This window comes from Cyanistes caeruleus, chromosome 2, assembly GCF_971803275.1.
Source record: "Cyanistes caeruleus chromosome 2, bCyaCae1.hap1.1, whole genome shotgun sequence".
In the NCBI taxonomy this organism is placed as follows: Eukaryota; Metazoa; Chordata; class Aves; order Passeriformes; family Paridae; genus Cyanistes; species Cyanistes caeruleus.
This window is the reverse complement of record NC_141702.1, coordinates 28,693,988-28,719,557: the sequence shown is the minus strand read 5'-3', so window position 1 is coordinate 28,719,557 and position 25,570 is coordinate 28,693,988. Positions and strand designations below refer to the sequence as shown.

The window sequence follows — 25,570 nt, the reverse complement described above, 5'->3', positions numbered from 1 at the left end:
AAGGCTATTGTGAGGGCCTTGCTCTGTCTAGAGACTCCAGCAGGATCAGGGGCTTGTGACATAATTGGCAATATGAGGCAAATGCTCTGATCCATGACACAAGTAACACTGCTGAAGACCCTCTATGTCCCTCCCCAGAGAGTCAATGGAAGAAAAGGACACAACAAAATACAAGGGGCTTTTCATATTAATAAGCTAGGAAAAAGAAGATTTGATAATGCCAAATCTATTGGAGGGTTCCAGGAGTAAAAGAGGGGAAAAAAAAAGAAACAGGTTTTAGCTACTGCAGTTCAGTCTTGCTGAACCCTGCAGAAACAGAATGTTAAAAGCAGACACTAATAAAAGACTAGATAGCTGATAGCATCAGAGATGCTAGTTTGCCAGCACAGCTTTATTTAGACCCAGATCTCACACCAGGAAAAGTGAGGTCTCACAAAGCCTTAAAAAATAGCAACACAGTTTACATGTTAGCAGCAAAAGAGGGATTTTATCAGGCAATAGTGAGGAAAAGAGAAAGTCACAACTGTGAAGAATTAACTGAAGCCCATTAGGGAAGTTATGCACTTATGAGGACACGCAGACAAAACCATTTGCTGTCTGTAGCTCACTGGGCATTAAATTGAATGTCAGTGACTAAAGTGTTCCCACAGTCAAATGTTAGTGTAGGTTCCTGACAAATCCACTCAGGTAAAGAACTGCTGTGCACCTGCAGGAAAACCCTTATCAGGAAGCTGTGTGTGTAATGGGTGTTGGTCACAGACCTTCAGCACCTGAGCACCTCTAGAATGATCATTCAGACAGTCTAATTTCTAGTGCTTATCCATTCTCTGTAAGCAGTTGTGGCCCATCTGTAGTTCTAAATATCCAAATATATGACCAGAATATGTGCATTTACAGCAGAGATGTTTAAAAAATATAGTACATTAGTAAATACAGAGTTGAGGTCCAAAAAAATGGGCATCTCTCTGACTGGAAATATGAATTGGAAATTCGTGTGACATAGATAAATAGGAAATTTAGACAATTTTAGATAAAAATTCACTATCAAAAGTGTTTCTCATATAAGATGGTACCCGGATATGATGAATAAAGGGAGAAACTTTTAAAAAATATTTTTAATTCTTACATTTATAGAGTCACACACATGACTTTTTAAAGTTACCGAAAAATATGAAATAAAAGAACCATTCTAAGACTATATTTTTTACAGCATTTTTCTATAACAACAGCAATTCTGTGTACAGCACCTTGTAATCACCATGCCATAGACAAACACATAGACAAAGCAGTTGGAAGAAGACCAGTCAAGAGTTATGGCCATGTGAAAAGTCTTTACAGAAAATGACTGATAACCTGGAGTGGAAAAGGAAATACTAGCAGTATTTTTTTTTTTTTTTTTTTTTTTCTATTGCATCATAATGAAAAAAAAAATGAACACTCAGTGGAATTCTCTGGTTCAAAATTTTTGCATGACCTTCTACATCAGACTTCAAGTTTTTGACTGTTTTTTTTTAGCACTGAATGCAAAGGCAAAAACATTTATGACAGTGGCCACTATCGACTGCTTAAATTAAACAGCTACCAACACAAGAAGAAAAGGCTTTAAAGAAAGATTTTCAGGTCTACATTGACCTTGTCTTGGAAACAATCCCAGTATCTGACAGTTAATTTCAGCAGATTAAGAGATGAATAACTAATGGACTAGACTTGCAAGAAACCTGCCAAATTCTGCCAAAGAGGGAAGTATTAGTGAAGTCAGCATTTAACAAACTTACTGTTGTTTTGGAAAGACTGAATTGATTGCACACAACTGATGGCCAAATATTGAAGAGACAGCACTATCTAATCTATATTGTACTTCAGAAAGAGATCTCTTCCAAAATTTGAGTGACACCAGGATACAAGCAGAGTCCGTGACTAAGAACAATAACCTATATGGTAGCTTGTTCTGATTGAGTTCAGACACTCAGAGATTAAGATGATGGAAAGAAGCGAACAAAAAAAATATACCTTGTCAGACTCTAGAAAACTCTTTGGCAAGGGGTGTAGAGAGTTTTTAGTGGTTTTATTTTAGACTTTGCTTTTGGACTTGTTTTTTCATTTGAGGTTTTGTTTGTTTTGGTTTGTTTTTCCTAAGAAGAACATAGGAAAATTCCTGTAGCAGTGACTTTGCTAGATATTCCAACTTGATAACAGTTTCAAGACTTCAAGATTTCAAGATATGCACAAAGATCAAGTCAATATTTCCAAAATGCAGACCATGACTAGACTAACAAGCTAAGGAGGGATAGGCTATGGGTTCCAGTACCTGGCAGGTGACTACCAATACTCTGGAGTGCTGGCATGATCTTTGCCATGGTCTCTGCCAAGCAATACCACTCTGTGCGATACTCATCACACTCCACTGGACAGCACAGGCCAAAAGGCTGCATGGATACACCTTGCTTCTTCTGGAAGGCAAGCACTTTTATGGATTACCCTCAGAGCCAGAGAAGAGTTCCTGGCTCATTTAATTAATTGCAGATGTATAGACAAAGCCAAAGTCTCAGAAACCCTTGTAACAAAACATGGATCTTATTTTCTCTTTCTGAAAACATTTGATTAATGTTTCTCCTACTGCCTCAAGGCTTAATTTAGAAACTGAAATCTTCAGAAAGTTTTCTATCATTTCTTTTTGCTCCAACATGCCTGGGTACTTATTATATGAAATATTACTGATAGCCCCTCTCTCCCCCTGCATTTGTGAAGTGAGAAAAATAACATTTCCCTCCAAAAGTACTATAAGGACAAATACAGAGATGAATGTGAAACTCTCAGAGAGTGAATTATGAGAACTACATACTTTTCTTTAAGTCAGAGGATTTTGGGGAACTTTAAGGCAAAGACCAAAGTAATGCTTTTACTAATTATCACTAATATCTTCATGGAAAATGTTATAAAAACAGACAGCTTGCTTTGTCCTCTTCCAGATACATGCTTTATATGTATATATATTTATTTTTATTTCACTTATATACTTAACATTTATATTAGTAAATATATTTCACTTCCATACTTAATAGATAGTTTTTATAGTAAAAGACATATTCTTTTCAATTTTTCCACATTCAGCAATAATAACATTTGTACTTCTTACCTTACCTTGACTTTGAATTACCTGTGTGTGGTTCAACTACAGCTGTAATCTTTTCGAAGTTTCTACTACTTGAACTCCTCTAGCCATTGCACATCTTTGTACTTGTCCTTTCTCTTTAGGAATAAGCACTAAATGCCTCTGTATTTATATACCTATACCTATATATATATATATATATATATATAATTTTTTTTCTTAGGCTTAATATGAGTTAGAAGCAGGAACACTGTTGTTCTCATTTTGTGTCACCGAGACCCATTTTGAACAGTAAATGGTTATGTGGAGTCCTTGGCAATGAACAGCCAAGCCTTTTATTTCATTCTTCTAAATAACTCAAATTTTTCATAGTGTAGCACTTTCAACTAAAATGTCTTGGATATCCACAATGTATGTGGCAGATCCACATTTTGTAAACAAGACCTTTCTTTCATCCCTACACTATTGTGTGAGATTACTGCAGAATTAAATAGGGATTTGGAATACAGCAAACTTCACTGTCCAGATTCTTTCATTTCATTGCCCTTCATAAATGCTGATGCTATGCAAGATGTATTAAGGTAGTAGTGCAGAGCAATTAAACTGGAATATTATGCAAAAACACTTTCTCCTTTCCTACTAAAATATTAGGGATAAATTATTCTTTTTAGTCATTGTAGATGAAGCAAAAAATTCTATGAAAGCAGGAAAAATTTAGTTCATCTAATATAAAAAAACCTTTCAGTCGTGTATTTGCATTTACATTCCACAGACAATGACAGAAGCATCAATATTCAAAAATAAACACTGTTTGTGCAGCTGATGAACCAACACTGGTAAAGTTATCCTAGGTGCAAAATAATGGATAACATGGTGTCAAACACATAACTGAAGAACTGCTATTAAAGCCTTATGTAAAGTGTTGTGTGTAAAAGGGTCTTAAACTCTGTAGTACTCTCCTTGTTTGAAAACTGTTCTCTACATTTGAAATGGATGGTCAGTATCAGTATCAGCTCACAAAAAAGCAAGGGACTGAGCAAGAGATGAGAAGACCAAGTCTGCATCTAGAGGCTGAACTTTTCACTGATGCACCTCTAGATGCACGAGCGGTAATTTGGTCTTCCCTTTTGAAAACCTCTCCTGTATTACACAGGTAAATCCCCTTCTTTCTAGAGGGTGTGTGCAAAGGTGTGGGTGTTACTTTTTATTTGCTACAAACTTATTTCTGATACTGGTGGATGGATGATGGCTGTTACAGAAGAAAAACAGGAACATTGTTTCCTCCTATTCTACATTAGTTGGTTTTGCTGGTCTAGCTAGTGGCTTCACGTTTCAAATCATATTGTTCTCTGTTGATACAAATGTTTACTGTACAGTAATGGAAAGCATCCTATTTATTACAAACAAGGGGCAAGATGGCTTACTTGACACTAAAAGGTACACTGACCAACTATTATTGTTATTGGTACTGGCTATTTTATGCAAACAGAATTTCACTGCTTCCGCACTTCATATTTGTATCTCTTATGTCTAGAATTTTATATTCTCTATTCTCCACTGCATATAGAAAACTACAGACTTGCCTTAAAGACAGTAAAAATTGATGTCTGGTTTAATAACAATTTAAAGTGATAATATAATTCTATGTGCCTTTTACATCAACATTAACTTTTTAATTGAACTTTTTTTTTTTTGCTGTATTTTAAATTATTTTTACTTTAATCTTTTTAGGTTTTATTTAACTATTGTTGTTCTATTCTTTCCTTTATTTCTGTTACAGCTATCAATCTCCTCAACAGACTCTTCGATACTGACATTCTCCTTCCCTCTTCTATAGTTCTTTTAGCCTCATTTTCCCCTGACATAATTCTATGTCATAAAAAAACAACCCTTAGTATTCCTTATGGAAATCTCAGGTTTTTAATCAGTGAGGGATACAGGGAAAAAAAAAATAAAAAAAAATGGATGTATTTATCTAAAGCTTCATTCTGGAAAGATGGATTTGCAATTTATGTCCTATACAAAAAATTCTTATATTTTACCATATAGATGTGGCCATAAACAATTCTGTTTGTAATCATTAAAGAAGGACAATACCCTGTCATTCCAGAATTCTGACCAAAAAAGCCTAAGGTTTGCAAATTCTGCTGCTAGCTCCTATTCATTCTATGTGCGTTATTGTATTTTCTCCAGAAACCAGATTTCATCAATGATGGATAACATCATTGTCCTGGGTGCCATGACACCTAGTCAATGTGTTGGTACTCTTTCTGTATTAATGGTTCACCCACTTTACATCATCTTCTCCACTTTGACTTGAAATGCTTGAGTGCCTCTCCTGCAGTCTCACTGAATAGGAACTGTCAACTCCTTTGGAAAATCAGAGGGCTGGGCAACCACCAGCCATGTGAAGTTCAACAAGGAAAAGTGCCAGATTCTGTGCCTGAGCCAGAGCAACCCTTGATGTGTGGACAGACTGGGGAATGAGATGCTGGAAAACAGTGCCAGAGAAAGGGACCTGGTTGATGGCAAGTTGAAAATGAGCCAGGAGGAGCCAACTGTCCTGGGGGGCATCAGTCACAGCATGGCCAGCCAGGCAAGGGGTGCTCTGGCTTTTTTCCATGCAATTGTCCTCCTCTAGTCTGCCCTGGGGCAGCCTCACCTCGAGTGCTGGGGGCAGTTTTGGGTGCCACAATACGAGAGAGAGAGATTAAACTGTTAAAGAGTGTCCAAAGGATGTCAATGAAGATGGTGAAGGGCCTTGAAGATGCTATAGGAGGAGTGACTGAGGTCACTTGCTCTGTTCAGCCTGGAGAAGAGGAAACTGAGAGGAGACCTCACTGCAGTTACAACTTCCTTGTGAACAGAAGAGAAGAAGCAGGCACTGATCTCTTCTTTATGGTGACCAATGTCAAGACCCAATGGAATGGCCTGAAGTTTTATCAGGGGAGATTTAGGTTAGATTTCAGAGAAAGGTTCTTCGCCCAGAGGGTGGTTGGGCACTGAATAGGCTCCTCAGGGAAGTGGTCACAGCACCAGCCTGACAGAGTTCAAGATGTACTTGGACAATGCTCTCAGGCACAGGGTGTAACTCCTGGGAAGTGTCCTGTGCAGGGCCAGAAGCTGGAGTCAATGAACCTTGTGGGTCCCTTCCAAATCAGTGTATTCTGTGATTCTGGGATCATGCCATATTATGCTTCTTTCAATTATTATGATAACCTTGCTGCTTAGTTAGGAATTTAGACCACTTTTATTCATCTGGTTTTGGTTTTCTGGCTTGCCTTGTGGCTCAAGTGCTAATACATGTGATGTGCTTACATTGATCAAAAACAGGAAGAAAGTATAATGGAGCCCTGACCTTGCTTCATAGTTAGAGAACTTGCATAAGATACTAGAAAACTTCACAGATACAAATGCACTTCTGTCTAATGAATTAATTATGCAGTTCTGAGGTTAAGTTGCTCCTCACTCTGTTTGAGCAGTTTAATTGATAAATCTATACAAATACAAGAATCAGATTTTAATGTTTTTTACAAAAGCTGTCCTTGTTGAAATCTTTAGTTATATGGAATTATAATGAAATACTTAAAGGGCTTCTTGGTCTTAAAAATGTAAGAAAAGTATAGCTTATTTCTTAAAAATGCTCAAAAAAAAGTTTCTTTATTGATCTGAGTCGGGTTTTTTTATACAACAGTCTATATAACATTTTGTAATGAGGTCTTCAGGAAATTATGTAAGTCATATTCTATAAGATAAATGGGTAAATGAGAAGTGAAAAAAATTAATGCATCATATCATGCTCTCTGTACAGCAACTCAGCCAAGTAAACATGAATAGGTTGAAACCTCTTGTTTTACTTTCCATAAAGAAGGTGGGGAAACAGTGTTCAGACTTGAATAAGAAGGATAAATAATATTTCACATGTTAAATTTTGGGTTTTGTGCTGTAAGGTCCGTCAGCTAGTCCTACCATTCAACTGATGAATCTTAGAAGTACTTAACATTACAGAACTTCAGGGGCAGCTATGATCAAGTCATTAAAATATTAACTGATTATGTCTTTTGCAAGTGTAAAGAACAAAAATTTTGCTGCCTCCTTCCCTCTGAGAAAACTCACATTCACTCTTTAGTCTTTATAAAATGGTGAGCAATGAGGCTTACTTTTCCTTCACCAGATGAAACCTGAGCTAGTAAGACCAGCCTGGAAGATCTTTTTATGTCTTAATTTTCAAAAGAGTTTATGAGATTTTACTTAAATGTTACTTATGTGAAAGATGTGAATTTTTGTAATGACAGAGATACAAAGGATATCACTTGCACATCATGTGTGGGCAAGCAGAGAGAAGACTACAAGTCTGATTCTTGAAATGGAAAAGCTTGTACAATATTGTCAAGATAAGGACAAAGAATGTTGTAAGCCGGGATTTGTAGGTATGAGAGAGAACACAATATTCCCAGTATTGGCAGATGTTTCTCTCCGAGTGTCATTAGTTTATAAGTATATGAAAATAAACTGTCATCCTCTACTTTGGAAAGGATGAGTTTGGTATATGAAAAAAACACAGCCAAGCTGATAGTGGGATCTCATCATTAAACTATATAATGTACAATAAGTTAATTTTGAAGAAAAAAAAACTTAAGGCTTCAAGAAACTGCCAGTGCCTGTTGTACATTAAGAGAGATTTGCTACACAGTGTACTTTGCAAGGCTCAATATGCTTCTGTTGCAGTAAGTCTCCTTTACCAGTCGATCAAAGAGAAAAATTGAGACAGAGAGAGTGGCTGTAAAAAATTTATCAGCAGTTGATGGAGTGTAATTGCGTGTAGCTCATAGACTACCAGTAGCTTGCTATGCATTCTTCCCTTAAAACAAGACACCACAAATGGTGCAGGTGTAACAGGGAGGAGTTGCAAAACTTCATTTACCAGCAGACTTAGCCAGCAGCTTAAAAAAGCTAGTGGTCCTAGGTACTCTAGTGCTAGAATGGGCAATCTTATTGCCTTTGGGTTTGAGGAGGCTCCCTCTTCCCTGGAGGCTCTATGGGGCAAGTTCTCTCAAACTGCTCTTCCTCTGCCAAGATTGTGGCCTTATCCACAGCCTGCAGCTATGTTTCTTCAGGGAATATTTCACACAGGGGTCTTTTCTCAGTGGGGAAGACTGAAAATGGGTATTTTTAGAATGAAACTTGAAAAGGTACTTTATTGCAGCAAAGTAGCAGAACATATACTAGCAATAAATCAGTAAATCACTAAAAATACATTTCTACAAGGCTTTGTATGGTGTCTCTCTACTCATCAGGACAGGTCACTAAATGAGTTTCCCCTGTTTGACTTAACAAAGATGAAGGTGGGAAAAAATCTGAGTGAAATAAATTAGTGATGTACTAAAGTCATGTTTGTTGCATCATGTTCAAACTGTGCTTGATGGGATGGAAAAGGAAGGCATCTCCTGCCATTGTAATACTGAATCAGGAAAACTGAGAAACCCTGCTGCCTGTACAGAGGTGGATAATGACATCTGTCATTACACACATCCATTCTGAAATATTATGGTATCTGGTGACTTTGCTATGTTCAGGTCTTCCATTTTTCTCAGTTAGTCAGGTAAAAATTAATAACTTTTCTCCATTATTGTGTTAGCCTATATGCTAGAAGGGATGAATGCAAATAAATGCAGAAGTGTAATCTTAATCAGTTGCTGGAGACTCAGTAAAACTTTAAAGACGTGTAAAAGATACTTGAGACCGTCCTGAAAGGAACATGCTGCCATTGATCTGATTTAGTTGTAAACAGCTGTGAAGGTTTGAAGTAAAGCAATATCCTTCTTACAGTTTCAGTAGTTTACGCTCAGACTTGTCTTCGAGATATTTTAGAATAAACTTGACATTTATGGAAAATATTCTGGCAGTAACTGAATAATTTTGATTTTGAGAAACAGATCCTTTCAGAGTTTCCCCCTTTAAATGTCAGAATGTTTTAATCTTCATTATTTTTATACCTGGAAAGGATATTGGAAACCTCAAAGAACACCATGATTGATATTTTTACTGATCAACTTCGAGTGCAGAAAAACTTGAAATCAATGTAGAAATATAAAACAGGAGATATAATACTGTGCTACATAAGATGGTTTGCTAGTTTTACTTTTCTTCTATGAACTTTAATGACTTAAACCAAATTTTTAGTGCAACTTTTCTTGTTAATTGCTCTTGCAATAGGGTGACTATTTCATTCTGCTGTGACTCCTGAGTATGTTAGTATCTGAGATACTAACCGAGCCTTGCTGGCTCACCTTGGAAGGGAACTTGATAGCTCTCTGCAAAGGTGGGAGGAAAAGCAATTTTTCTCAGATATCTGAGAATGCAGCCAAAGAAAAGGAGATGGAATGAGCTGAAGTTCATTGTTCATTTCTGATTAATTTTGCGCTAATACGGATTTCCAGTAATGGATGAATTCTGATCCAGAAAAGTCTGTGTTGAGACCTTAAGGACCTTCTGTTCAGAATCTAAAATTATCACTGCCTTTAATATATTTTTTTATTTTTTAAAGATTTTAAATTACATTCTCCAAATAGGTTAAATGTCTTCTCTAAGCTTCAACTCAGAGGTTTCCATCAATACTAAGAGGCACTAAAAAGTCAATAACTACCTTAAAATGCACTATCATTTGTTCAAAACTCAAACTCCAAAGAAGATGACAAGAATGGTCCTGCGTGTTAATGAGTTGTGTGCTGTTTGCACCTGCACGCTTCTATTGCTCTGCTTGTTCTTATATTTTCAGAATATGACCAGTGGTTTTAATTTTATGGCCAACACAATACCCTGACAATGCCCTCTGCATCCTTCTGTAATTACACACTTCATAACCATTTCCCCACATTCTTTCACAAAAGGTGGAAAACTAGTGTGTGTTTTCTCTCTTTTTCAGGACATCATTTTGCTTTCAGAATCACAGACCAGTCTGGCCTCAGTCTGTGTATCTGCTTTGAAGTCAGTGGAGTGAGCTTATTTCACATCAGTGGAAATCCAGCACTGTGTTTTAATTCTGATTACTAGACTTCTGTGAGTATTTAGTAGCCTTTATTATGCATGTAGTTAGTAAATCTCAGATGTTCCAGGACAGGTCTTCATGTGTGATGATAAGGTACAGAGCACAGTTCAGGAACAAATGCAAGAGCTGCACACCCACACACACACCCACACCTACATCCACACATACACCCACACACACACAAGCACACACACACAAACACACACACACCTACCCGAGTATTTCCCCTACAGTAAGTTTGGTGCTGGTCTATACATGACTGTTGTTGGAACATCCTGTGATTTGGTGTATGACACAGGGCTATGGGTCCCACCAGGTGCCCTTGGTCACTATGGGGCAGGGGCAGGGGCAGGGGAGGAGTGCAGAACAATGTCCCCTTTTTCTTATTCCTATATTCTCATCTGGTCCAGCTGTTGGCTCTGAGATTAGCCTTAAGCTACTGAAATAATACCACACTGGGCTGAGAAGATCATATTGAAATCATCCTATATGGGCTGCTAGACATAGCCTTGCCAGCTCTGCAGCTTGATGATAGAGGAGTGTACCACTCCAGAAAAAAATCAAACCAAACCAAAACAAAAAACCCAGCAGGAGCAGCCATGGTTAGTTACTAACCTAAAATGTTAAATCAAAACCAAAGTATGCAGACTGATGGGATTGTCTTTGTCAGATGAAATGATACAAACCAAATCTGACACTACCATAAATTGGCCGGATGCTGGCAAAGTCAATGGAATTTAGTCTGCTTGCTCCAATAATCTACTTGGCTCAGTGCCTTATGGCCTTGTCTCATGAGACACTCACAGTACTAAAAATGCGTATTTTTAAATTCCATTTTAAAGAACAGAAATTTTAAAACTCCATTTTAAAAAACAGTGATCATACATACAAAAGTAAAAGATGTGTATTGCTGAAAATATGTTGTCACCGAAAGGTGCAAAAAACAGAAAAAAAAAAATTTGCATTGGTTGGTACTTGGTGAGATCAAACACAAAGAGTCAAGGTAATTAAAAGATTTCAGTGGATTAAAATGTTATCACAGGATAACAGTCGCCCAGTGGTAGATTCTGGGGATATTTACCTTCCAAATAAGAAATATTAAACGGTAGCAAACCACTTAAACCATCAATTATTTTCTACTGTACTGAGGAATTAATCAATTAAATAAGAAAGATAATAAATTATTGGTGGCAGGTTGGTGGAGTTACCAATTAAATTAAAAATGACTGGTTAGGTTGAAAAATCACATTTTGCCTAATTAGAACTCAAGACTTGCACACAGTCGTGACAAGGCAAGATGAGATCCAGGGACAGAAATAAACATGTGTGTCTTGCTCCCCCCACAAAGTGGGAGGACTGACCTGAACTTGGAAAGGGCTTTTCATGATTTTAGAGCAAATAGAAGTGCTAAGCTTGCAGTGGTGACCTGCAAACCTCTCCTCAATGCTTTCTCATTTTCCAGTTTAGACATTGCTGACTCAGCACACTGATATCTGTGCACACATTTTTTCAGGACTCCCAGCAATTTATACTCTTTGAGCAGTGGAGTCTAGCCATCTTATGTAAGGGCACAGATGGCATTAACTTCTATGGCTTTTCTGACTAAACTTCCATATTACTGAATTAACACCTACATTCTTTCTGCAAATCTGGGCCTGAGATAACATAGCTGACTCAAATACTGCTTAAGAGATACAAAAGATATTGAATTAACTCAGTACAAATTATGTGCATAACATGAGAAAATATTATGCACATGCCATTTTATTTATATATGTCTGTTACTCTAAAATATATAGTTATTTTTCAGGTTGGTCATAATTTAAAATCCTATGCACGGCAAAAGAATTAAAAAGTCATATTTTTAAAGAGTATAGTAAGAGTTCACTTATGTAGAAACATATTTCTACTATATAAAGGGGATATTTACATATGGCAAACAATCTGGCAGAAATTTAAATAAAAGTAATATTTTGGGGTTTTGATAATTAAATAGCTTGTTCTAATGTAATGTACACCACAAACAGTTTAAAATACGCTTTTAAAAACTCTACAGAAATCTTTCTCCTCTATGTCTTCACACATTCAAGAACTCATACTGTGAGTAAGGTTCATAATAAAGTTCAGAGTCAGCAAAAAGTTAAACTCTCTAGAGTCTATTCTCTGTGCTGCTACTGCATTAACAATGGTATGCTCATTTAGCATTTAACAGACGATTGTACTTGACATTATGTACGAAAAGCTCTAATCCTGAAAGCTTGAGTAATCTAAAACCTATCCCTGACAAGATTTCACTGCTGGAAGCCTAATTTCAAAATGTCAGCCAAGGCTGATGAACCATATATTGCATGCTCATTAAATGTAATAAATCCATTACACTTCTCAAAATCTGCTATATTCTTGCCTGCAACCCTGAAATGGGTGTGAGACCATACAAAAATGAAAAAAATGTTGCCTTTCATGCTATGTGATATATGAAAATAAGGCTAAATAAGGCTAACAGCTTTCATTTGCTTAATTGTATAGTCTGTAGCCAAGATTTATCTTTCCATGAATATAATGATACTTCTCAACTATTTATGTGATTGGAAATCTATAGAAGCTCTGGCTTAAAACAAACTGTGAAAGTTCACATTTTGCAAGTATAGTTCTTTATCTCAGAGTATATCATAAGTACATCACAAAAGAAAGATAGCAATGGCAAAAATTTAGGAAGAATCTGAACGTCAACAGCTTTCTCAGCTTGGTTTCTTTTTCATTTAAATGAAACTTGACACTGTGGTTAAGAATCTAAACAAATTAACATATACGTTAAATGTACCATTTCAAAGGTCATATATTGTTAAAAATTCGTATAGAAATCAGTGTTAGAAAATAACACTGATGAGCACACAGATGAGGCGTGAAAAACGGGGTACATGCAGTTAGTTCCTCCATGCGGCAGGGAGCAGTGCTGTGCACCAATCCCAAAGCATCCCTGGGTGCAGCACTCCATCACTGGGAGCAGTGGGGCTTTGTACAAATCTTTGACCAAGGACCAGCCTAACTACTGCTGAAGGAGTGTAGCTGATATGTATTCAGGTAAGACTGAAAACTCTCTCAAAATATGATTTCATCCTCTTACAATCAACAAACAGCACATTCCTGTTATGGAAAGATAATTAATATCAACACTTTCATGCATAAATGCTTGGTATGTTATAATCCTTGTTTAAGAAGGTGTTACTGACAGGCAGTTTGGTTTCACACAGGAGCAGAAGGGAAAAACAGTTTTAAAAATTTAAATTATCTCAAGTTAGCATTTGAATTCCACAGATGCTGCTTTGTATAAATTAGCCCTGAGTTTTACCTTCTACTGGTTTTAGAAAAGAAGGAGTCTCCTAACCATATTTTAACATGAATACCGGTAGTACAAAACCTGACAGCGGGAACATATGAATTTATCCATTTACCAAGAGCATAGCTTTCAGAGAGAAAAAAAAAATGCAGCACTGGGTATTTTTTGTTGGAGGTTTGCTCTGTCACTATAGTTTTGGTGTGGTCGCAGAACACAGAACAGGTGGAGCGCTTCAGAGCTGGTGCTTGGGGGAATATCAGGTTTCTTCATCTTACATGGGTTTGGAGGCAAGCAAAATGCTGAGCAGTTCAACTCCACAGAGGGGGTACATTTTGGAGCAAGTCTGAAATTGTAACTTGGAAATCTTGAGATATCAAAAAATATATTCTTAAAAAAAAATAATTAAAGGTGTCTGGATTTAATTTCCAAATATAATGCAGTTTCAGTCCTTCCAGAAAGGGCAAAACCATGAAGCTACTAGAGTTGGCACAGAATTTTCGTTAACTTCATTTAGTCTAGACTACTGAAGTTTGAATATTTCACACATATCATTAGGAATATACCCTGTGGAATGTGCTTAATTCTTAAAATACAAACAATTTTAAATCCCATCATCTATGCATATGTGGTATCTCTTGCTACTATAAGTTATGCTGACACAACATAAGTAGATTTCATGACTAGTGTGCTTGCATATTGGTATTTTCAAGAAAAGAGTAAATTATGAATACTATCTTATTAAGAAAACCCAAGTTAAATTCTAGATACCAACCTAAACTCTCTAGTTAAATTAATAAATAAATCAATTCTTTCTACCCTAAAGTCAGAGAAGGTTCTGAAAACCAGGCTAAAGTCCTGTTACATGAACTAGTGCTTATACATGGCAAGAGCAGTAACAAAAAGCTGTAAACTTAAATCAGTTCAATATTAGACTGCAAATCTATACTAATGTTTCTCCTGCTGAGATGGAAGAATCTAGAGGCATAAAGTGGCACAGTCACTTATGAGAGCCCAACTTGTCCTTTCTTTTTGTGAAAGGATTGGAACACCCATTGTCCCCTGGGAGCCTTTAGGCAAATCAGCCCCACTAGTTACTTAAAAATGTGACTATGGCAACCTTGTCAGTATTGTGATTGCTCACAGAAAAAACTTAATAGAAAGAGTAATAAATTCATCTGGATATAATGTCATGATTTGATTCTCAGATCACTGAAAAGCAACTGCCTCACTGTGCAAAATAAGATCACAAGAAGATTCAAGCTTCTTGCCTCTGGATCTGTAACATGTTCACCGTTTCTTATTGCCATAAAAATTACTGATTCTTCTAGCAAAAAATTCCATGAATGTGAGACAAATGATATAGGAAAACACATGATGTATAGAACCAGGTGTCAAATATGTAGATATCCAATATGCTGTTAGAGTAAAAACTTCATTTGCCACTATCATCCTCATTAAAAGTCTAAACATTATTTTGAACTCTGAAATATTTCTGAATTAAGGAAGGCTTATTATTAAATGAGTTTATTTGGTTGATACTAACCTCTTATGAGACTGAAGGAATATATAAATGATATTATGCATTCATATGCATTAGAATATTGCAATATTAAACAAATTTTATTTTTTTCTTGGTTTGATTTCAAAACAAAATAGTAATTTTAATAATTTTCAAACATATCTTCAAACAAAGGAAAAAAGCAAAATAAAGCATATTACCTTTTGATTCAGCATATATTGTAGGTTCCCCATATCCCTGTGTTCAGATATTTTTGTGAATTGGTTATATGCATCTGGCCCATTTTCTTTGTTTTCATCATTTGCTCATATTGGAAATGCATCAATATTGCATTCTGACTTTAGGATTCTGTGCCTGTTTTATCTAGTCACTAATGAATTGTATTCTACTCTCATACACACTTGAAGATCCCATCATAATCAAAGGAAGTTGTGTATTAAAATAAAAAATAAATGTAAAGATAGATTCCTATTTGGAAAATCCTGCACATACCAGCGTACACAGGCACACATGTAGACACATATACATACACAATGAAATGTTCCATAGGATTTAATGGAATTTTTGTTTTTTTAGAATTTATTCCAAACTGCCCTGGAACTGTGTATTTTCAAGAGATGCACTGAATATTCTCTAAAAATTTAAAATAAAGATATAATAACTTTTTTTAAAGAATAATGGAAATACAAAATATTTGCCCTTTCAAAAGAAACATACATACAGATTTTTCTTAAGGGTGTTAAGTCTGTGGACCTTGATTTACTGCTCATCAACCAGGACTTAAAAACTAATTGGTTCACATAGCTGGGTGATAATGGTTACTTTAGCTTTTTCTACCTTGTCACAATCATTGCAACAAAAGACCTATCTTAAATGAAATTTTTGCACAAGTCCCAGAGCTTTGGTGGGGCAAGAACTCACTTCAGAATTATGGTCTGATTCAGTTGTAGCTGCTATTGACTATCACAATCTGTTGATTCAATGTCCTGCTTACTATGGCTTTATACATATGGTTACATCTTTTAATTTCAAACCCACTGTAATTCAGTATATAGAAAACTGTCCCGTTAGAAAAGATGGCTGAAAAAGAATTAAAAAACAAAAGGGATTGCTATACGCATTGCAAAGAAAATGACAGGAAAACAACTTAATACAATGCAAATATAAACTTTGCTTCTGTGTTGGCTCTGCCACAATTAGGTTTTTATGACATTTTTTAGAAGTATAGCAAATGTATGGTATGCTGTTATTTTGGCAGGAATAGTCAATACAAAATGGTGTTCCTTGGATGGGTCCTATCGGGAGCACCTTAATCTTGTCCCAGCAATATTTGTGAAACTCCTGGGCCTTTCTCCACTCTTGCTCCAACATACTGCTGAATAAAGTCATCATTTCCAAAGCACTGCAGGGTTTTAAGCTAAATTTCAGTGCTCTGAAGGATTTCATGCTACACAACCCCCATTATAATCTGGGGGTATTGTGTAGCTTAGAAAGCACTGTATGGAAAATCTGCTCTTAAATGAGAACTGTGAGGGAATAAATCCCATATTTTGAATTAGAGAAACTAAGAGAACAGCACCTATTCTATTACTCTTTGACAAGCAGCTAGAAAAAATGAAGAAGGATATATTTGCTGGTGTATTCAAGCTACATTTTGCTGAGCTCTTGAAACAAAGCAATTGTAAACTAACTGCCTGACAAGGCTTTATGGTCTGTTTGCATTTTGAAAGGAATACAAAGGAGTTGAATAAGACTTCAGGATTGATTTTCAGTTTTTCACTTTACCTAGTGATTTATACTGATGTGTGCTGATTGTGATGGTTTTCCAGTAGTTCTGTTACACTTCTGCCATTTTGCAAGGCTTTACTGGCTGCAGGTATAAGTTAATAACATTAACATCCAGTTCTAACTAATATTCTTCAACCAGTCCATAGTTTAACACTGATTTTTTAAAGCTAGATTTTACTAAACAGAGAAACATGGAAGTGACATCTTGTTCTAAGAATCAGTCTAGTGTTCTCAATCTCTGATAACACAGAGATAAAAAAAGGCCTAAGACCAGCCTGGAAAGTGGGTGTTTAGTAAACAATCTCTTTCTTTATTTACTGAGTTAAGTTCTGTCTCTTTAAAAAGTTTCATTCTGTTAACACATTTAAAAAAAAACCAAAAAACCTGCAATTTTGTGAAAGTAGATTTGATTTTTAAAATGTAGTATTGGCCATAAATTAAACAAAGAATGCCTGGAGTACTTTAGAACATAACAGTACTTGAAGGTATGAATACAGCAAAGGAGATAGTGATGGTCAGCTTACTAAAGAATAATATGCTATATAGTGTGATCTCCCATAATAGCATAAAGCCACAATGAACAGGACAGTCACATGCTAGGATGTATGTTTCCCTGAAGGGACTTCAGAACAGGCTCTTACATCATTCGGTTATTTTGTACCTGTGCAGTTTCTCAGTCCTACTCTGTGCCATGGGGCTGCAAGAATGTCAGTGATGCATTAGATTGTCTGGCTTAGGATATAACCCCCAGCTAGGGCTACATAATTTTGAGTGGAAGCCTCCTTAATTGATTCCACAATACGCAAAATATACTATATATGACATCAATGCACACTATAATTCTATATTAAGTATATATAGTAATATAATGTCTTCTCCCCACAGCCTTTTAAACTATAGCTCAATAACAGAAAGAAGAACAAAACATTTCTTATGAGAAGCACTGCAATGGAGAGCTCCTTGCACACAATATATGTCCCACTGGCACATTGTAAGAGTCTTACTGAGCTATCACATCTCATAACCACACTTTATTTCTCATTTTTCTATCTATGAGGCAGAGCTACTGCATTCAGTTTTTATAACTGAGCTTGAAATGTTCAACTTATCCTTGCTGAGAAAGGGAATTTTATAATTTGAAGGCAACAACTGAAGAGGATAGCCATTACTTTAAAGAGATTAGTTGTTGAGCAGATAGACAGTTGAGTGAAAAAGTGGACAAGAAAGTAGAGAGTCAAAGCAAATACGAAGATCTCTGCCTCTTAAGTTAGAAAATTAAAATAGGCAGAAAAAGGGGGTGGAAATAGAACAGAGAAGGAACTTTCCTTCTTCTAGCATATAAATCCTTAAGGAAGTTGCTTCTGTCAGTGTCTAGGCTGAAGTCTCCAACTGTCCAGGAATGTGATGAGCTCCTCTGTAAGAAATGATCTGGAAACAAAACATGCCCAGCTGGCCAGAGCTGCTAAAGACTTGAATACTGTAGCTGTACTTGAATACTTTTGAGTTCAGTTCATTACTACCATCAGAAAAATTGTCTCCAGAGAAATACAAATACTGAAGAAAACCTGTATGATCAGAAGGGAAAGCTGATACCCTGTAAGCTGTCTTTCTATTTGAAAATAGAGAAGCCCTGTGTAGAAGTCAATGAATTCCCAAATATTGGCTTTGATCACAATGTTGGATGACAAAGAACTGGCATGAAACAACAGAAGGGATGACAAAAGCCAGACCAAAACCAAAAGACCACAAATCATAAAAACAAGGCAAGCAATTAATGAAGAAAGAAGATAAAAGAACTGAAGGAAGGAAAAGAAAAATAAAGGATGACTGATGAAATCAGAGACTATGCAATGATAATTTTTCTTAGTCTTTAATTTGAGAACAGATTACTTTTTCCACATGCAGGCCTGAAGGAGAAATCTCCAGTCACTATGAACACTCCTTGCAAGGAGTTGATAAGAATGGAACATGAAGCCTTTAAAACTAGGACCGTGTTCCAGAGCAGATTTTTAAAATTTTTAAAAAAAGCCTTTAAAACTAGGACCATGCTCCAGAGCAGGGGCAGTGCAAAGTGGTGATTGACTCCTACCAAGACAGTCCAGCTGAAAAATTCTCACTCCTCCTTTCTGACAGCCAGTGAAAGACATTATACACTTTTGCCCAATCATCATAATATCATAGAATTGTTAGAGCTGGACTTCTGAGTTTATCAAATCCAAATGTCGATGAAGCACCACCACCATGGTCATCAGTTACCTGAATTTTTCACACTAGGAAAGTAACTAGGAAACTAATGAACTAGGAAATAAAATAATTTTACTGTGACTCCCTTCACTGTGGAGTCAGAAGTACCACAGCTCTGTTTTCACAAGAAGGATTTCTCCTTGCTGTTCAAGAGGAGAGGAATGGTTGGCCGTCTTGTCTACTGAGCATGTTGGTTGGCTCTTCACTCAAACTCTCTATGGCCTGGAAGGGACTGCATGCAATTAAAGACACAGTAACTGTATTGCTAGTAACACACTATCTTAGTTTCTAGTATTTTTCTTTCTAATTAAAAGTCATTAGCATATATAAACATTCTTTTTCTGAAATGCTTGGAGCTCTGTTCCAATATAGATTTTGTTGTTTTGAAAGGTAAATAACCATAAAAATATTATGCAAAATGCAACACGTCCCATAAAACTCAAAGAAACATAGATGTTTACCATACAGTTTCAGATGGAAAGCAAATGCTTCTGTATTGAGTATGTGTGACTTCAAATTGTTCCTAAGTAGCAAAATTATCATTGACTGAGCCCAGGCATTTTATTATATACAAATTATAACTTATTAAAGAATGCATTACTAGCCTTTTAAAGGAAATAAAATCCATTCAGTTATTTTAAGTCATTAACTGCATGGCTAACCACATGATTAACCCCTGGCTCTATGTCTCACCGAGTCCTGTATTAAAAATTCAATGTATATGGGATGCAAACAGTTCTCATCTAAAACAATATGTACTAACAGACTATCTGCAGAAAAAAATAGTGTCTCAGTGGGAGGAGATGAATTTTTATCTGGCACAGAGCTATCCATGTGGAATGCACTAAAATCAGAGAACATCTAAGAGCACGGAGTATTTTAGGGTAAGTAAGAAATATACTCAACTCATTGTGACCACACATGTGGCCTTGTAACTTGTAATTCCCAACTTTTAACTTGTAAATTCCTAAAGAGGTTTTTTCTGACAGATTCCAGGCTGGAGCAACAGATAAACCCTACAATAGTCCATGAACGTGGTGGGCTCCTCTGTAAGAAATGTCCAGATGAGACAGATAGAGAGAGATTTGAGTACCTTAATTGGATGCTGCCTCTCTTTCTTACGAGTTCCTGTGCTTTACCATCATCACAAAATTGTTCAATAGTGAAACTGAAATGCTGAAAAATCCTACATGATCAGAACGTAAAGATGCTATCCTATAAGCTGTCTTCTTTACAAGTGAAAAAGGCCTGTGTAGAAGCCCCTGAATTCCAAAATGTTGGCTTTTACCACAATACTGTTATTTGCACACATAAGTTTATAGAGTAGAAGTTGTGACCTTTCTTCTCTGTTGTGTGTCTCACTGGTATATCAGCTTTTGAGGCCTAAATATTTAACCACTCTAATCTGCTCTACATGTGGAGTGCTCAGTGGGTGACACTTCCTGACCGGTCGGAAGCCTCTGCTAATGCAAAAAAATAAATTAATTCTTTGGTTCTACTCTTGTGTGACTGTAATCAATAAGAGCAAAGTTTGTCCCCTTCACAGCACTACTGCTTCTAGTACAGCTTTTCCCTGTAGGCGACCCTACCCTCACTGCTGGGTGGAAACAGAGCATCTTTTTTGCTCCATTTTATCTGTCAAGAGTTTCACATCCAGCCTTCTTCATAGCATCCACTTTTTCTGTGTACCAATCAACATTTCCCTGGTCAAAATCCTCATTAATGGAGAGAAAACAGTCTTAGTGTAGCTGAACGGGTCCTCACTCTGTTTCTACAGGAGAGCTGGCAGATCTCAATATGCTGACATTGAGAAAAGAGTGCAAGGCTGATACATTTACTCAAGCTTTTTCCTATGGGAGGGGCAAGTATGAAATAAGTTGAGGTTCTGACCGGAGGGAAAAATAAAAGAAAAAATGTTTATATCCATTAATAAATCAAATGGAAAGTTTGTTGATGTTGGAAATACTCCCAGAGCCTTAATGATAGGTTTATTTTTATCAACAACAACAATAATTAATAATTAATGCTATATATCTCTCAGATCCATCTTGGCAAGTAAAATTAGCAAGTATAAAATGTTACATTTTAAATTCTATTCTTAGCAGGGATGTCTCCTATGAAATCTTGAAGAGTGTATTCATGTCCATCGCACTCTGGATGACATGATATAGCCAAATGACCTCTGGAAAGTTTATTTGTATTCTCTCTGCTCCTCTGCAGGGAATTCCCTTACTGATGTTCTGTGACCTGCACAGATCAGATAACTCTGCCTGCAACAGAGCCAACAACTAAAATCAGTGCCATCCTCTGAACATGAAGCAGCATCTCTAAACCAACTGGTACTTACAGGTTTAGAGCAGTCTGGGTAATATTTTATTATAGATCTATTCTCATATTCTAGAAGCTACATAAAAAAAAAGCCTCTAAAGACCATGGTGAGAGAACCAGACCACCACAGGGCAGTATTATGACATATGAGACTAACAAGAAGTTTGGAGAAGAAGGAAGGTAGGAACTGCACTCAAGGGCTACTTGTTATGTGCATTCATAATCATCATTCCTTATTCCCTAGTTTTAAATACCATTTAGACAAATTCCTTACAGAAGTTTAAGCTGTTGTAGCACACTAGCAGATTTCTGCTCATCAGTTTCTTTCTAAATCCAAGTGACCTAAACTAGATATTCTGGATGACACATGATGACAGGTTTAAACATAGAGAAGAGCTGAGATTAGAAAAGCCCATCTGAGTTATTATTATTTAATACTAGGAGAGTGTCACTGACAGATACCAAGGTCCAGTTGCACTGAGTGTAACATACACATATTTTGAATGGCAATTCTGTAAAGTGCTCCTTTGACAAAAGAAAACAGCCTGATTTGTTTCTTTGGCTCTGCTTTGCTCATCATATCTACCCACTGAAATATTGAAACTTCAATGAACTGAGATCTCCAGAGGCTCCAACACATAATGAAGTCATCATGGCATAACGAGTGTCATATGAGCTCTATCAGTAACTTGTGTGCATGCTCCTAGCCATGGCAACTGCAAGGCAACACAATTTGGCTTAGTTCTGATTCATTTCAGGCTTTGCATTTGCTACTGGGAAAATGTGTGCACTGGGATTAATGCCACAACTCAAAGTTTTGAATACTTTCTATTTGCAATGAGCAGAAAATTTCCTACAGTTAAAAAGATATGTTTGATTGTTTAATGCCTAATATTTAACAAGGACAGATGCATTCTTTAGGTATTCATGGACTACAATTGAGTCTTCTCATTAGCATTTAAAAACCTGCCTAGAATATGTTTTTACTAGTGTTAGGTATTACTGCTGAACCTTCTTTCTAAAAAGAAGAATCCTTTAGAAATGAATGGAAGCAGACACTTGATCAGGTTTAAGTCTTACATATTTGTTTCTGGAGGGATTTTATCGGCTGCAGTTTCTGAATAACTACAAGAGACAAACTGAGTCTAAGAAAAGTTTCTGTCCATCATTAATGCTGTCTTGATATCAAGGTCTAGCAATTACTCCTAGCAAAACCATTTTTCTTCCACTGCAGTACAACTGCAATGCCTTGTTGGATCATTCAGTTCAGTAAAATGTTATTACTATTCTGTATTTACTTTAAAAGATAAGCAGTGTCAAAATTAAGGCTTTATAGAAATAAATTGCTAACAATCAAGCATGAATTCCGATTGACTTAAGAGGATATACAGTAAAAGACAGAGACTTAAAACCTCGCTTAAATATAAGAAATCTAAATGCAAATAACAACAGCTTTACAATTAATCCCATCCTTTTAAACCCCAAATTTCAATAGCTGTACATTCTGACACATGAGGTTTTGTTGTCCTGTATGGCTCAGCTAAGCTTGTTAAGGAAGACATTCTCTTTCTAATCTTTCACCTAACTTTAAGTGGTATTTAAATAAAAATGCATCCATTTAGATTTCCAGCTTAAAGAAATTATTTAGCAAATATGTGATAGGTTGCAAAACCAATTTTTCATGAAATGGAAAGCACAGAGCACAAATTATATGCCACGCTACTAATTAGAGACAGATATGTAATCACTTACTAATGGAACAACATTTTGTGCCAACCTTATTCATACTTCCTTCCAACTGCTGGACTCCTTGTGCCAGATATATTTCAATTTTCTTCAGGAGAGAGAGATACTAACATGTTTTCCATCCTGTTTTTAAACCCAGAAGTCTAGTGCATACTGAACTTTCTTGACATAACAGGAATTCTATCAGTTTTAACAGCTTGAGGCCTTTTTATTACAAACATGTACACCTCCCTGCAGGGTTCTGGAAATCTCACAATTACATTCATTAAAAATGTCCATGATTATAGCCAAATGCACAATTTGTAGATTTACCTTTACAGTTTCCTCTCAACAATTATTCTGAGTATAATTTTCTGTTAAATTCCACAAAATACCTACTTATTCATCCACAATGTCAGTTTGATATGAATTTTGACAAAACCATTAGAAGAGAAAAATACCAGAGCACATTTACTGTCAAATTTGTCAGTACCAGGCTTAATGTCTGTGCTATGACTCACTGAGATTCAACAAAATAAGCATGTATGTTCATGAAAACAAGTATAAAAAGGTCATGTTTCAGCAGCAGTCTAAAATTAGAAGCATTACATGCCTTTTACATTAGCACCAAGAAGATGTCTAGGTATACAATTTTGGATCCTTGGTTATACCTAGGAGTCCCTCTCATGACAAAACCCCGCTGTGATCCAGAGAGTCTACCAGCATTGGTCTTTCTCATGTCATAAATAATCTCAGATCACCCTTGCTGAATGCTGACTTCATTGACTTGGGCACATAATGACCACCACTTCTTTCTCAGAAAGAAAAACTGGAAAGGTCAGAATTTGTGTGATCATCCTTGTCTTTCTGTCTTATTGTTAGCCTTAGTCTAGAACAGAGATTTGCATACTGCTTGTCTCACTTCCCATGAAATTTCATTTAACATCACCTCGAAGAAAAGATAGAAAGTGGTAATGAGAAGGAAACTCTGATCAGACTAGTTAGAGAGGCAGATCAATCCAACAGTCATTTTCTGATAAAATTGCTCTCACTGGAACAATTATATAGGGCCTAAAAACTGTGACCTAGGAGAATAAAAGGAAAAAAATTCAAAACTGTACAAATGAATTTCATAGTGCATGTCAAGGTTAAAGCATACCATATGTTCCTAAAAATATGCAGACCCAACAGGGAGTTGTAGCAATGTATAAATAAAAATCAGTACAATAGGTAGACAATCTTTTGCAAATTTACACTATTATTTGTTAAATGACAGTCCTTTAAAAGTGATTTTGTTTTCTATTTCATTGTGTTATACAGGAAGAACAATGATGTAATAATTATTGTTGTAGGGCAGATTTCCATTGCATTTACCTCAGAGCTGTGATTTTTGATGTATTATTTTAGCAGATATCTATTTAAAAAAAAAAATCTTAATATGTTTCTGTATCTGTTTAGGTTTATGTGACAAAGTCACATAAAAATCTATGCCTAGATTCTTAGAAAGGGTAATTAACACATGAAAATCCATTGGAAATTCAACTTTCATATTAGAATGAAAATAGCCAAGTAATTTGCTTTTGATGTTGCTGTTATCATTCTTACTTAAACCCTTTAGTCTTGTAATGTTCATTGCCATGGTAACTCAATTTTAAAATAATTTTTAGTATTGCTTAGAATTGTTTATTGTTTCCCCTTTCTTAAAAGTAAGATCATGTAAGTGAAAGACATGTACATTTAACTGTTTGTAGATTGTTCTATTTCCCATTGACTACCTTTCTGTTTCTATTGAAATTCAAAAAATAGGCAAAAGAGAGGTGTGAAAAAGGTGTGAAGCCCAAAAATAGCTGCTTGAGTCATCAACAGATTGTCTGAAATAATTCAGAAAGGTGTTTGTTAGAGAATGAGCTATTTTCCTTAGAGGTGTGGGGGTGAATTCTAGAAGAGTAAAAAATACGCTAAACAGGTTGTGAAGATCAAGGAGGAAAAAACACACAATTTTGGGAAGAGCAGGACAGCAGATAGTTACCTCAGGAAAGTCTGAGCTAACAGCATCTCAGAGAAACCTGTCAGTGCCCATAGAAAGGTCATTGACAAGATGAAGCCAAGTTCTTCACAGTGATGCTTATTGGGATGACTGGGAATAAAGAAATAAGAGAGGGTTCATACCAGATACATGGAAACACATTTTGACCATGAGGTCAGTCAAGCTGGTGATCAAGCTTGACCAAGGAAGATGTGTCATCTCCATGCCAGGAGGTTTTCAAGACTTTATTATTATAGAAGCAACCTGTTTAGACCACACAGCTGACCCTGCCTTGAGAATGGATACATTTTCCTACCTGAACAATTCTGGGATTCTAAAATAGTTCAAGGAGCTTTCTAAAAGGTTCTGGGGATAGGAGACAGAGAACACATACTCCTAAAATCTAACCAATTTCTTCTCTGTAACCTGCTTACAATCAAAAT

The 25,570-nt window shown here is 36.2% G+C and overlaps 1 protein-coding gene and 1 long non-coding RNA gene across 16 annotated transcripts in view; one reads left to right on the top strand and one right to left on the bottom strand.

Moving 5' to 3' along the window:
- Positions 1-25,570, bottom strand: part of ADGRB3 (adhesion G protein-coupled receptor B3) — a 441,482-nt gene that overhangs the window by 61,713 nt on the left and 354,199 nt on the right. The gene's annotated exons all lie outside the window — the stretch shown is intronic.
- On the top strand, positions 13,177-20,546 carry LOC147654697 (uncharacterized). The gene is made up of 3 exons (XR_015282919.1): positions 13,177-13,241; positions 17,690-17,795; positions 18,173-20,546. It is a non-coding gene; the product is annotated as an uncharacterized LOC147654697 (long non-coding RNA).